This window comes from Diabrotica undecimpunctata, unplaced genomic scaffold (genome assembly GCF_040954645.1).
Source record: "Diabrotica undecimpunctata isolate CICGRU unplaced genomic scaffold, icDiaUnde3 ctg00001974.1, whole genome shotgun sequence".
NCBI lineage: Eukaryota > Metazoa > Arthropoda > Insecta > Coleoptera > Chrysomelidae > Diabrotica > Diabrotica undecimpunctata.
The window spans coordinates 4,275-18,324 of NW_027312989.1; the positions used below are offsets into that span (position 1 = coordinate 4,275).

General features: G+C 32.6%; 1 long non-coding RNA gene across 1 annotated transcript; it reads right to left on the bottom strand.

Annotated features, from left to right (window-relative positions):
* Window positions 1-1,466: 1,466 nt before the first annotated feature.
* LOC140431772 (uncharacterized) lies at window positions 1,467-13,355 on the bottom strand. The gene is made up of 3 exons (XR_011949722.1): window positions 13,255-13,355; window positions 5,829-5,895; window positions 1,467-1,599 (listed from the first exon to the last, which is right to left on the bottom strand). It is a non-coding gene; the product is annotated as an uncharacterized lncRNA (long non-coding RNA).
* Window positions 13,356-14,050: the final 695 nt, after the last annotated feature.

The window sequence follows — 14,050 nt, forward strand, 5'->3', positions numbered from 1 at the left end:
GTATTAAATCTTTCTAGTTTTTATCTCATTTAGAATTTCGCATCTTTTGTCTAAAGTTTGGAGTACTTGCGTGTTAGTGACGCGGTCCATCCATGATATTCTGAGAATGCGCCTATAGCACCACATCTCGAAAGCTTCGATGTTTTTTGTGGTCAACTGTTTTAGTGTCCAAGCCTCTACTCCATACAATAGGGTAGAAAAGACATAACACCGCAGCATTCGTATTCGTAACTTTATATTGATATCACGATTGCAAAAGAGTTTGCGCATTCTATTAAAGACTGATCTAGCGATTTCTATTCTACATCTAATCTCTTTTGTTTGATCAGTATCGTCTGTGATCCAAGCACCTAGATATTTATAACAGGACACACGCTCAATCGTTGTATTGTCTATTACAAGATTAGCTCTGATGTTCTTTGATTTCGTGATTATCATACATTTAGTTTTTTTCAAATTAATTTTCAAGCCGTAACTGTTACAGTATATATTGAGACTTTGAACGAGATGTTGTAGTTCTACTAGCGTTCCCGTTAGGAGAACCGTATCGTCAGCAAACCTTATATTGTTGATCGTCTCACCATTTATTATCAGACCAAGATCTTCTTCCTCGAGTGCTTGTTCACAAATAGCTTCACTATACAGATTAAATAAAAGTGGCGACAAGATGCATCCCTGCCGGACTCCTCGACGGATTTGAATTTCTTCTGTTAGCCTACCCTCAACCTTCACATTTGCTGTTTGATTCCAATATTTTAAACAAATTCAATTTAAAAAAATTCATATTGCAAAATTATTATGCGAAATCTATCAAATCGATTTTAATGAAATTAAGTGGGCTGTTTTATTATGTTATAATGATTTTCCAGACGAATTATGAAAGTCTGAAGTTCTATCTATGTGGTTGAAAAATATTGAAAAATAAAAGGCTTGTTTTTCCTTTTCTTTTTGTATTTATTGCTATTTTGCAGCAAAGGTAATAAATTATAACATTATTAACAAATTTCGCCATTTTATTTCATTACGACTTTGCTCCAAAAAAATTGTTTTAAAGTTATACTCAAAGAAAGTAGAAAAAAATCGATGTTTTTAGTAATTTTTAAAAAATTCAAGTTTTTTTGTTAATGTTCTTTACCCAAAAATTTGAATGCCACCTCTCTCATCCACCTCAAAACAGATCCGCCCTGGTCTACCTAGACTTTAAACTATTTGAGATTACAATTTAATATTAATTTATTTGCTAAAACATTTCAGAGTTGGTCTTCTTTCATTGTAAATATCCACCTTTGTTTCTATTTTGGCGGTTATTTATTTTAAACACCGAGATCTCACATGATTCATTACTGCCTCTCTTTTCATTTCCAACGGGCTATAAAAATAAATAACATATAACATAACTACCAAAAAATTGATATACTCACCCAATAACATTACTGGCAGAAGTAAGCAAATACTTAGGAGTGATGAGGGTCGCGGCAAGGGAAGAAACATTGCTATTGCCGTCGTCGTTCACCTGTATGGAGGCGGCCCACGGAAATTCATGGCCTGTTAAATATTCACCGCCCACAAGACGTGCTTCTCTGTTGGGAACACCGCATTCTGTAAAAACATCATAAAAAAGCAAAAATAGGAGAAGAGGGGAGAAACAATGATGCACTTGAAAAATTTAAAATGTTGAAAAATTTATCCTAGAAGTTGAACTATAAAAAGCATTCGCGTAGGTTTTATATTTTTCTACTACAAGGAGCAAACATTATGTTCTCACAGACATATTCCAACTCTCATAATATTAATATTTAGATGAATGCTTGATTTCTTTATAAAAGATTATAAAGAACATTTCTGTTCTTTATAATCTTTTTTAATGTCCAATATTATATCCTTCAGAAAAATATGTACAGTGTGCTTCACTTTGATTGATAGTAAATTTTAGTAAGTACTCAAGTAAGAAACGCACTTAAAAAAGAACTACATTACAATAAAACAAAAGTTTTTATATTTATCAAGCCCACGAGATACATGAAATTTATTCACAATAAGTGATTTTAACTTCTTTATCTACTTATTTACGTATCTACAGCTCATCACCATTCTCATCAACAGATATTCCATGCATCGTTAGCTGTAACCTTCCGTAGGTGTGTCCACCCATTTCTGATCGTTGTTTTTTTGTTTTTTGCTTCCATTCGTGACCACCTGTTCGCTTGATGTCAACAGTCTAACAGTCACCCAATCTGGGGCGAGGTCTGCTTCTACTGGTCTCTTATTTGCTGTTGCTCGCCATTCAATAATTCGCTTCGTCTAATTGTTATATTCCATTCTTCGTATGGGCTATGCCCAGTTCCATTTTAACCCTTTCAGTGCGCTGTACTTGTATACTAGTATTATAAAATCCGTCCCACCAGTACGAACCATTTATCAACAAGTAATTGAGTAACGCGGTCTCATTACGAACCACTTGTATACAAATTTATGTAAAGTTATTAGTTATTGCGTGCTAACTAGTTGTTTAGAAGTCCTGTGCTGTAGGCGTAAGGGACTAAAAATAATGCACATGACAAATCATTGTTGAACTACTGAAATTGAAAATTTCAACAAACGGTGTTGACCGCGCGATTAGTTTTAATCTGACTTCAGAACGACGTTGTGCTAATTTATAATGAAGTATGTTTCGTGAAAGACAGGGTTTGAGTGAAGCTGAATTATTAGTTAATAGGACAATATTGAGATGCAAGCTAATAATAATGATAATTTTGAAGATAGTGAAGATAACGAAATTAATATAAACATTGCTCATAAATTTGAATGGACTACCAATAATTTATCACCTAATAAATTTGTTTTCGATAGCTCTACTTCAGGATGTAAAGTGGATTACTTGAACGCGGAATTCACACCATTAGAAATTTTTGAAAGTTTTTTTACTAGCGAGGTTGTACAAAAAATTGTGGATGAAACAAACATATTTGCCCTATAAGAACTTAAGAAAGAAAACACGGAAAATTCGCGAACTAAGAAGTGGACAGATATAAGAAATAAAGAATTGTATTTTTCCTTGTTGTTAACATATCTAATGCCAAGAACAAAAAAGTTATCCATTCATGAATATTGGAGTAAGAAGTGCTTTTTTTCAAGGGAAGATTATTTTTTAAACACTACATACCATCTAAACATCACCGTTTTGGCATTAAAAGCTTTTTTTACTTATCGTTACTTGCACAACATGTCCCAAACACTGGACATACAATAAACCTTAACCAAACTACGACGCTAGATAATATTGAAATTAAAAGAAAACGCGAAATCAGAGAGAAATAAAAATAAAAAATATCCCAACAGGCTAAACCAAAGAGATCATGCTAAAAGGCTTCCAACAACATGAAAAACGGTATTTCAAAAATACATTAGGCCACAAGACCGACTAGTGGGACTCCTCCTACCTACACGCGGACAGGACCAATTACAAGAAGCCTTGCCAAGGACCGTCCGAAAAAAGCGCGCCTCTATCAGCTATATAAGTAACCGCATCGACCATAAGAGACCAGTTAACACACCTCGCTCCAATGAATTGTTACACCCGAATGTAGTTTCCAGGGGTAAACATTTCTCACAGGCTGGGTTCAATCAAATTGCTTGCTTGCTTGAGAGTCAATTCACTTCTAGTACTAGTAGGACGCGTTACTACCTGACTTGACAATGGCGAGAGCGACCTTGCCGAAACGTTGTTAAAATAATTGTTTGGAGGATTAATAAGTAGGAGAGAATAGGATTAATAAATAATAAACGAGGATTCAAAGACGGAAAACCACAGTATAGTATTTGCGATTCTTCGTATCAGTGCGAATTGTTTTGTAACCGATAATTATTAATGTGAGTTTTGAGTTTAATAAAGTTTTTTAAACTACGTTGTGCTTCACTCAATTTCTGGATCCACAGAATAACGTAACAATATGTATGTGTTTCAACTTTCGATGAGCAGTCAATTTCAAACAAACGAATTTTTGAAGTCCGGTTCTTCAGAGTAATTTGTTGTCTGGTTCTTCAGAATCTAGCACCGAGAGGGTGCTAGATTCTGGAATCAACTTAAAGTCCTAACGAAGCAAAAAAGTCATCCACGATCACATCTCAACGTTAACAACGTCACTCTTAACAATCCACAAGACAAGGCCGAAGCCTTCAAAGATACATTACAGGTCCCCCTCGTTTCCCCTAATAACCCTAACTTCAGCGAAAGATCCAAAAGAGGAGCCGAACGGAAAGTGGAAGATATATTCTATTACCCTCAGGCACATTTGGGACCTCATCCTCATCCGATGATGGCCCCTGTGACTAAGGACATCGTCAGGCAGATGTGTAATATTGGAAAAAATACAGCTCCTGGCCCTGATGGCATCCACAGAAAATGCCTTAAAAATGTTCCAGAGGATATTATCCCGTTGCTCATCAACATAATCTATGCATCTCTTACGCTGAGCTATTTTCCAATTCCATGGAAAGTGGCCAGCACCGTCATGATTCCCAAAGAAGGGAAAATACTCACCAACCCTGAATCGTACAGTCCTATTTCTTTATTGAGCACCCTAGGTAAAGTCTACGAGAGGATCCTTAAGGACAGACTCGTAGAATTTTGTTAAACTCATAAATTTCTATCTCTCTCATCGGACGATCAGGATGAAAGTCGGCAATATCTTATCCACACCCTTCACTCTACAAGCTGGAGTACACCAGGGCTCAATTCTTGCTCCAATACTATACAGTCTACAATAGTGACATCCCCCGCTCAAAGCATAGATCGGAGACCCTTCCACTGTACGCTGATGACCTCCTCACGTCAGGACCACATAGAGAGCGTGGACAATTGTCTGTATTCGAAAGAGCCCAAAATTACCTAGACAGAGTCATTAGGTGGTGCAATAAATGGAGGGTGACCATAAATCCCTACAAAACACTATTAATTTATTTAAATCTTCTAATTGTCGCTATGTCCAAGGTCAAATAACTCTGTTAGGAGAGGACCTAATTCTCAGAAACTCGGTTTCCTATTTGGGAGTTCATTTTACTAGGACTCTCAACTGGGAAACCGACATCATGGCTACCGAAAAAAAAATTCTTAGATTCGGCATGAGGCAGAGCAGGCACTATTCACCAGCACACATATACATACTGGCAAATATAACACCTATTAAGAACAGAATCCTATCCCTCAGCAGGAGGTATATCCTTCGAACCATAACGGTCTCGAATAACAGAGCAAAGCAAATATTAAAAACATCTTGCAATCACCGAGGGAATATACTCACCAGGTTTCCTCAAAGAAAAGTTCCGTTCCCTCCAGCTAAACTTCTTCACAACACTGGACACGAACATCCTTATGAGTATTTTGAAATCTTAGAAATATTCCCCATTAAACATTGCAGCTAACAACTACACACCAAAAATGCTGATTAAGAGCCGTTCCTATTGTATGGCTGGTAACCCCTAAAGTACCTCCTTCGACATGTTTGGCATAGCTCACCTAAATTCCTCTTGTGCGCTTCTTAATATACACATCGTCCACATATACGCCACCTTCTGAACCCCAGCTCCTTAGTAGTCTACTACTTCTCCACACATAACATAATTCATCACGATTTATCATACCTCCATTACTCCGAAACAAAAGGAGTACCCCTTCCTTGAAGAAGTGAAAAGCTTAAACAAGGTTAAAACTCTGGATCCAATGTCCAGTGTCATTTTATCTCATTTCGTAAATTGACTACAAATGTTTTTAGTTTCGAGGCAAAAGTAATTGTGCATTTTATGTATTACTTGATTTATTAAACACTTACTGCATACACATGGATTAAATATGGCATCCCACACACGACCAACAAACGCTGCATCGGAATGAAAGGTCTGAAAACAATAAAAGCAGAATAAAAGTAATATCTTAAATTTACTAGTTTTTAAATTTTTAAACTATTAATTAAATTATTAATTAATAATTTTTAAATCTAATAATGCATAAAAGATATTTATAGAGTCGTTTAAATATCGTTTTACACATCGCTATTCCTTCTTTATTTCTATCTTCTAATATTGCTCTGAAGCTCTTTTCTTGTGGCATCTTTAAGTAATTACTCTTTTACTGGGAGTAAGCCACAATTCAAGTTTAAAATAAGTTTATTGACGTTCCAATCTCCACTTCGGAAATCGTTCTCAAAATACAAACATTAATTGATTAATGTACTTATTTATTTAATTATTATAACTTATTTATTATAATTTATTATACAAACTTATTTAAACTTAAATTGTGGCCTTTTCCCATTAAAATAGTAATTTCTTTTTTCTACATACAGGGTGAACTTTTAGTGAGACATTGGTCGATACTTCCATTATGGTAGAGGATATGCAAAAAAGTTATTTAGAAAAATGTAGGCCATAATATTCTTCAGACTTAGATAATTTGTTGAATTCTACAAAGTAATTAAAAACTTCGTGGTAAAACAAACATACAATTTTTTAAATAAGACACCCTGTATATCTCCCCATATTTAGAAATCTTTAATATATATCTTTAATATATCTTTTAATATTAAGAAAATCTTTATTTCAAAATCGCTATGAAATAAACACACTGTATATGAAGAAGGAATAAAGTATTTATTTTATTTAAAATGAACAATTATTTCTGTGTTCCTTCTTTATTTAACTCTAAATAAAAATGATGATAATTCATTAAATACTCTGTATAGTATTCTAAAACTTTATACTGTAGGAACAGGTATTACGGGAGGAATCTAAATGTGAAAATATACATGGTATTCTATATAAAAAATTGTACGTTTGCCTTACTACGAAGTTATTAATCACTCTGTAGAATTAGGCATATTTTCTAAGCCTGGAGAATATTATTGCCTACATTTTATTTATTTTCTAAATAACTTTTTTAGATAAATATGTTCAGTTAAAATTAAATATTATTTCAAGCTTTTTGTTTAAGTTGACGTTTCGACAGGCATGTACCTATTCGTTGTCTTATTAAATCTATGTCATAAAACGTAAAAACGTAAATTAGTTAACATTAATACCACTGATCTGCAACCAAATCCTGATTCTACAAATTTTATTATACATAAAAAGATATCAATGCTCTAAATAAATCTATCTCTGTTGACCAAGTTTTTCAATAACGTCTAAATTTTCTGTTATTAATTTTTTTTTCAATATTTCAAATTAATGATTTTTTGAATTTTTTTTTGCATTAACACTATAAGTGGTATATATATACACAAAATGGGTTTTAGCGAGTAGTTAAATAAATAATGCTAGAGTTGTGTTTTATAGTATTACAGATCCGCATTGGTAGTTTTTGCCTAGCTAGCTTTTTTGACTTGACAGTATCTAGGTAAAAACTTCTCTTCTAATTGTTTACGTTTTGTATCGAACATTTTGGTAAGTTTTCCACAAGGTCCATCTTTTTTTGTATGTGATTAAAATATTTTATGTGTACTTCGTGTATTTACCTAAGAGCTGATTGAATAAATATAGGTACAGTGTGGAAACCACTTATTCAATAAAATTGTTTGTGTCCTTATTATAGAAAATAATAAAAAACTCTGGGACACGTTAACTTTTAAATTTAAATGTGCGCTTTTTAAACATAAATTTAAATGTACAGGGTGATCCACGCTAGTCTGGCATAGTCCATAATCTTTATTTTTAATGAAGCACCCTGTATATATTTATTTTTTTAAAAGATTTTTAACAACCTGATTTTAACGAACTATATCATGTAGGGTCTATAACGAATAATACAAGGTGAAATTTTGAAATTAGTAATTAATCAAGTGTTATGGTATTATTTTAAATTAGCTAAATACAGACAATACACTTCTACTCTAAGTGTCAGTATACTGGGGAAAATTTCTGTTTAGTAACCGTGTTAACATTTTTTGTCATGAAAAGGTAAACACTGTCTAGATATTCTGCTAATTAAACTAAATCGGTAAATAATGCAGATTGTTATCAATCAGTTAGCGTGTCGACATTTTAAAATAAAATAACAAATTCCCAATTAAAAGCTAATTTCTTGCAGAAATAAAAATTTATTTTTATTTATTTATTTATTTATATATTTATTTATTTAACTGAGACCCACCGAATTGAGATTTTAATGATGATCGGTTACGGGGAGAATCGTAAAAGTCAAGTTGAAGTAGCAAACTTATTTAATCAGAGGTATCCTCAGTTGCCTAATATTGCACAAGATACTGTATCTAAAATTTATGCACCGTTCAGAGAGAACTTGGACATGTCAAACCATTAAAAAGAAAACCGAACTTCATTGAAGATGAGGTGAAAGTGGATATTTTGTTAAGTATCGCAGGGAATCCAACGTCAAGTTCACGTCAAATTGCACGTCAAAATAATGTGAGTCACACAACTGTCCTAAGGTGTCTCCATGAAGAAAAACTTCATCCACATAAATTGACTTTTGTGCAGGAGCTAACAGAAGACGATCCAGATCGTAGAATGGATTTCTGTGAAAGAATGTTGGATAAAATTAACACAAATAAAATAGCTCTTGGCACAATTCTTTTTTCTGATGAATCAACATTTACATTGAACGGAGAGGTAAACCGATAAAACTGTAGATATTGGTCAGCGGAGAATCCTCATTGGATGCGTGAGACACACACTCAGTATTCTCAAAAGTTGAATGTTGGGGTGTCCTCTGGAGGCGTGTCAGCCGGGAGCTGACAGCCGTGCCGGGCGCATCAAGGAATTTGAATATTGGTCAAAATACTTGGGAATTCCAAGTTTGGCCAAATCCAAATTTCTAATTGACTCGATGCAGGAAAATTCCACTTTTGCTACGCAAAACAAAGGATTTGTTTTACATAAAAGCAGGTAGATTTTCTCTCATCGGTCAGTCGAGCTTGCCTCTTCTACTGTAGACCTAGTCGGTGCTATTATTGTTCCAACTAAGTTATTGTTTTATTTCTGATTTCCTGTATACCTTTTTATTTTAGCATTGTTGTATATTCAGACCTTTTTTAGTTAGAATATTACATTGATCTAAATTTGTTCATGTACTGATTGTTTGATATTTTATTTGATTATTTTGGTTGTTTATTTTTCTTGTATTTTGTGTCTAAGTTGTTTCTCCGTAAGTTAAGAACACTTAGAAATATTTATCTTGCTTTTTCTATTTTATATTTTGATTTGTACTTTGTCTAAGTAGTTCTTTCCGGTAAGTCAAAGAACTCTTAGAAATATTTCTCTGAATATTTGACTTGTTATTTTAATTGTGCGTCTAAGCCGTTCTTCTCCGGTAAGTCAAAAGAATACTTAGAAATATTTTCATAATCATTGTTGCATTATTATTTCCGATATTTTATCTAAGATATTTTCTTCCTTAAGTTAAGAAAATACTTAATACATTTGTCTCTTTCATTTTCTATTTTATGTTAAGTTGTTTCTTCCGTAAGTCAAGAAACACTTAGCAATATTTCCACATCTTTTCTGTATTTGATTTTTCGTATTTATAAGTCGTTTCTTCCGTAAGTCAAGAAACACTTATAAATATTTGTGCATTTATTTTACTATATTTGATTCTCTTGTTTATTTTCTGTTCTAAGTTGTTTCTTCCGTAAGTCAAGAAACACTTAGACATATTTCTATAATCTGTTTCATTTTTGCATTTCTCGTTTTATATTTTGAGTATTTTATTTTTCCACTCTAAGTCGTTTCTTCCGTAAGTCAAGAAACACTTAGAAATATTTCCATATTTTACTCTCACATTTACATATTTTATTTATCTATATTTCTGTCCTAAGTTGTTTCTTCCGTAAGTCAAGAAACACTTAGAAACATTTTTCTTTGCATTATATTTTTATACCATTTAATTTACTTGTTTACTAAGTTATTCCTTCCGTAAGTCAAGGAATACTTAGATCATTTTTACCTATCTGTTTTCCATTTTTGCTCTGTTACTTTGTAACTGTTCCTTGGAACCGTTACCTATAACAGATATTTGTCACTGGAACTGTTATTTATAACAGCGGTGGTATTTAACCCTTCTACCAGCGACAAACCAAAGATGGTGAATACCCGATCCAATTCCGGGGATAGGAAGAAGCCCGAAGAGCCGGCGATGGGTCCTACAGGCCCAAATGCCCCCTCTCAGCAACAGGGGCAGGTATTATAGGAGATCATATTATTGGTCCTATATTTGTAGATGGTAATTTGACAGTGGAAAATATTTAAGCATGCTAAGAGACGGTGTTCTTCCTCAGTTGGCTAACTTATATCCCAATTAAATAGATCCGTCCTTACCGCATAAAACTGTCTGGTTCCAGCAGGACGGTGCAACACCCCATTATGCTTTAATGGTGAGAAATTACTTGAATGAAATCTTCTTTAATAAATGGATTGGACGAAGGGGTACTATTGAGTGGCCAGCAAGGTCGCCAGATCTTACTTTGAATTTCTTTGAATTTTCGAATTTCTTACTTCGCCTTTGAATTTTTTTCTGTGGGGTTATCTCAAGAACAAAATATATGCAACACAACCAACTAGCATTGAAGACCTTAACAAAGGATAACTACAGAAATACGGAATATTTCACCTCAAACTTTAAACAAAGTTCGGGACGAGTTTTATAGGAGACTGTGTTATTGCCAAAAACAAGGTGGAGAACATTTTGAGCATTTATTTTAATGCAATCCAATCAATTACCTCGGGTATTCTATGAATTAATTGTCTTAAAGAAAACTATATTTAATTTCAAAATTTCACCTTGTATTCTTCATTTTAGACCCTACTATATCATGATACTATGATACAGTTCGTTGAGATCAGGTTGTTAAGGAGCTTTTACAAACATAAAAATATACAGGGTGTTTAATTTAAAATAGAGATTATGGACTATGTTAGACTTGCCCATGTATTATCACCCTGTACATTCAAATTTATGTTTAAAAAGCGCACATTTAAATTTAAAAGTTAAGGTATCTCAACGTTTTTTATTATTTTCTAAAATAAAGACACAAAAATTTTTATTCCGTTAGTGGTTTCCACACTGTATAATGGAAGTATTAAAATTATTTTAAAATAACTTTTATTTTATGTTAGGTTATAAAATGCCGCCAACTTGTAAAAATTCTGCAGACTGTTTCTGTTACATTTGTATTGAAATTACTCTAAAAACAACAAATTGTAATAACAGATCTGGTCAAAGATGCCTATCAGCTTTATTTTGGACCTAGTTAAGTTATATATGCCGTTTGCAATGCCAATGATTTAGAGTGAACCTCAGAATCATGAAAAAGATTGCTACTTTTGTATGATATCAACACGATGATTCTGGAGAAAAAATAAAGATAAAATTATATATTTGAACATTACATCTGCAAAAAGGGCAGTTCCTCATAATAAAGGCACCATACTTCCAATACCTCTAAAAAATAACGAGAAGATGTATGGAAATGGAAACATAACAAGACCCCCTCTACAGAAGACCTGTTGAACACTATAAGAGAAAAACAATACAATATAGAACTACTCCAAGAACAATCAATAAGAGAATTATACAAACAACGTTTAAACCAAAAATTAATAGAATTCAGATACGGCAACATCGAAGAAATATAGGAGCATATAAAGGCGAGTATAAAACAAGCAGCATTCGAAGCCCTTGGAGAGAAAGAACATATAACAAATAAACAGCACTATTATGAAATAAATGAGCCAACGAAACGAATAATTGAAGAAAAAAAGCAAATATACAGAAAATGGCTGACTATAAACAACAATGAAGTTTATAAAGAATATAGAGAAAAAGATAAAGAAATGAAAAACAAATAACAAAACAAAAGAATGAAGAATGGGAAAGAACCTGCTTAAATATTGAAACATACATAGGAGGTACAAGAACTTCGGAGTCAAGGAAAGTACTAAAAGGATTAAAACAAAACTCAAAGGAAAAAATTAAATTGGGAAATATACAGGACAAAGAATTAAAGGACTATTACAAGAAACTGTTAACAGAACAAAGACCACAATTCATTGGAAAAGAAAATAGGCGAAGACCAAGCAGATCCCCACAATAAGAAATAGAAATAACAGATAGGGAAATGAGAAAGGCCATACATGCAATCAAAAATAAGAAAGCACCGGGACCTGAAGGCATCTTACCTGAGTTTATAAAGTACGGCTCAAAAAAATTACACCAGATGATAAAATGGATATTTCAGAAAGCCATAAATGGAGAACAGCTCCCAAAGGAATGGACGGAGGCATATATGACATCTATATTTAAGAAAGGAGATAGAAAACGATGCGAAAACTACAGAGGAATAAGCGTAATATCATCAATAGGAAGATTATATGGGAAGATACTGCGAGAAAAGATAGAGCAAGCGATAAAAGGCAAAATCGGGGAGGATCAGGCAGACTTCACGGCAGGAAGATCATGCATAGATCACATATATACACTGGAACAACTGTTAATCGATTGTCTTTTGTCTGTTGGTTGATTTAACGAGAAACTCAAGTAGAAACAATGAAAAGAAAGAAAACTACAAAATTAACTTTGATTTTATCATCATAATGAGATAGATTTAGTAAAACTTTTTTTTTTATAGCTGACACTCTAATAATATCGTTTTTTGATTAAATTACGATTAAATAAAAAGTATATGTACTGTATTTATTCCCATAATAAATTTCGAGATTAGGGCACTAAAAATAACGTTATTATGCAAAAAAACAAAAAGACAAAAACATTTTTTTTGCAGGCGAGTGTAATATGAAATTATGATTTTTTTTAAATATATTGTCAAATTTATTGTTCACTTAAAGTAAACAATAAATTTATCATTTTAGATAAGATCTTAGATACCAGAATTCTATTCTTCTATTTCTACCAGCACTAAAGGGCATACTACAACTGTGGGTGTCCATGCATTGGCGAATGTTACGCAACCGTGACACTTTAGCCTTCTCGTTGCTACTATCTTTTCTTCTATTATTAATTGCTAAAAAGTGTATTGTTCTCCACTTAATATATATATATATATATATATATATATATATATATATATATATATATCATGACTATGCATTCTTCTTCCTTTGTATATATTTAAGAAAGTTGAACAACGTTGAAAATAGAAAACTTCTTGAATATATAAAAAATGCTTTACAAGTTTTTAAAAATCATATAGGTTCAAATTATTAAAAGAAAAACATTATATCTAATCTTACCAAAACTCCTGACACAATCACAAAAATAAACAAATGTCTACTAATAATTTTTGCTCTCATGGTAACTTGACAGCGACTAACAAACTATTTTTGCGAATTCGGTTTTATTCCTTATTTTAATTTGCATCTCTTATCTTTGATGCAGGCCTAATCGTGGCATTTTTTGGTTTTCTCTATATTTTTATCGCTTATTACATAAAATAATATCGTGTATGTATTATCTTAAGCATTAATATTCAAAATATTTAAGAGAAAGTTTTTCTGTTATTCGTATGGGTATAATATCAGAGCCGTACCGAGCAGTGATACAGACAATAGGCATCATTTTGTGGCACCGTATATTTTGATATAAATATATGTATGTTCAACTGTATAAATAACTGTTCAATAATTAAAAATCAGCCCAGTACTTTCTACATTATTCGTATGTTAACATATTTGGTTTATTTCAGCTAGAGGGAGCGGATTTATATGCGATTAATTTTGATGAAATATGCGCATATATATGCTGTAAAAAATTACGAAATATGCGCAAGATATGCACAAAAATTCAAAAACTGTACATTTCGAGAAACCAACATATTTTCTGTTCTATTCTCGTGGGTTTTATAAATATTATCTTTCAAATAAAAACATTATTTTTTATATATACGCAATTTATTAACCATTTTTACCGAAACTGATATCAATAGTGAAGTAGATCATTATCATCATGCAACCTCTTCTGTCCACTGCTGGACATAGGTCTCTCCCATTTTTCGCCACTCTCTTGAGTCCATCTTGAGTCTTTTAGTCT